The sequence below is a fragment of the Meleagris gallopavo genome, chromosome 5, assembly GCF_000146605.3.
Source record: "Meleagris gallopavo isolate NT-WF06-2002-E0010 breed Aviagen turkey brand Nicholas breeding stock chromosome 5, Turkey_5.1, whole genome shotgun sequence".
Lineage (NCBI taxonomy): Eukaryota > Metazoa > Chordata > Aves > Galliformes > Phasianidae > Meleagris > Meleagris gallopavo.
In genome coordinates this window covers 48,398,018-48,399,415 of record NC_015015.2, presented here as the reverse complement: position 1 = coordinate 48,399,415, position 1,398 = coordinate 48,398,018, and the positions used below count along the sequence as shown (strand labels likewise).

At 44.9% G+C, this 1,398-nt stretch overlaps 1 long non-coding RNA gene across 1 annotated transcript in view; it reads left to right on the top strand.

Annotated features, from left to right (window-relative positions):
* Nucleotides 1-1,398, top strand: part of LOC104911240 — a 137,604-nt gene that overhangs the window by 27,609 nt on the left and 108,597 nt on the right. Inside the window, exon 4 of the long non-coding RNA XR_002115423.2 lies at nucleotides 113-752. This is a non-coding gene — a long non-coding RNA (uncharacterized LOC104911240). The remainder of the gene's footprint in view (nucleotides 1-112; nucleotides 753-1,398) is intronic.

Sequence of the window (1,398 nt, the reverse complement as noted above, 5' to 3'; positions counted from 1 at the left end):
TCTCTCTTTTTTTTTTTTTTTTCCTTTTGAGGTAATTACATCTGAAATAGAGTATATCAATAGTATATCAATACATTCCAATATTTATTTCATGTCTTTCTTTGTTGTTAAGCAAAGGTTTCTTCGCTTCCATGGCGTGGTTACTTCAGTTGATGCAGTACAATCTGGAAAGTGCATTTACATGGAAAACCAAAGTATTACACTTTGACTGCAGTTTTTAAATAACAGTAGAAAGGACATTGGCATTGCCAGTAGAAAGAAACGTGAACTTTGACTGTGAGTGTTGGTCAGGAAAATGTCAGAGAAAGAGCATAAGGACAGCGATCTGCAGTTGGACCAAAGGCTATTCCAAGACTTTGTATCCAATAGCAGTCAGCAGAATATCCTTGCGGACAAGTGTAAGTAACAGGGCAAGTATAGAATTATTCCTTCTGCTGGTATACTTTCCCGGCTTCTGACACTCAGCAGTTTTGGGACTCCCTGTGCCGAAGTTGCATCTTAACCATTGTTTTTATGAACCACTGAGTGCAGAAGCAACAATAAGAACAATGGATCACTGTTCAGCGTCAGTGGCAACTGCGCTTAGAAATAAGTAACAGTGCCACTTCAAAACGCTTGACGTGGACAACAGAAAGAGAAGAGCCAGGAAATTATAGCAGCACTAAAGCCACACCCATGGCCAGAGGCTACATCTCGCAGCTCCTCCAAGTTGTGAACTCCTTGAGAGCTGAGAATCCCTACTATGCAGAGAGGTAGGAGCCAAATTCACCCTTATATAAGGCGGCAACTTCTGCCCCTGTGGGATCTGAATGGGATTTGGTGTCTTGTTCCTCAATGTAGAGGTTTCTCCATTTGTGTTTCTGCTGAGATTCTTGTTTGATGAGAGTTGGGTGACCCTGCCCCATGCCAGTACAAGATGCTACCAGTCAGCTGATCTCTGGTAGTTGAGAGAGACTTCCATATTCTCTCAGAGTCACTGTCTAGTTCCTGTTCAAGCATCTGTCCCATGTAAGAAGGCAATCACGTGTTATTTCCTCTGACAGCCCTCTTTAGGGGCTGTCAGCCTAGATCCCCAATAAACAGGTCTGCAGTATTCTTCATGCACAATCACAGAATCACAGAATCACAGAATTGTAGGGGTTGGAAGGGACCTCTAGAGATCATCGAGACCAACCCCCCTGCCAAAGCAGGTTCCCTACACCAGGTCGCACAGGTAGGCGTCCAGGCGAGACTTGAATATCTCCAGAGAAGGAGACTCCACAACCTCCCTGGGCAGCCTGTTCCAGTGCTCCGTCACCCTCACCGTGAAGAAGTTCTTACGCACATTCGTGTGAAACTTCCTATGCTGCAGCTTATGTCCGTTTCCCCTCGTCCTGTCTCCACGTACCACTGAAAAGA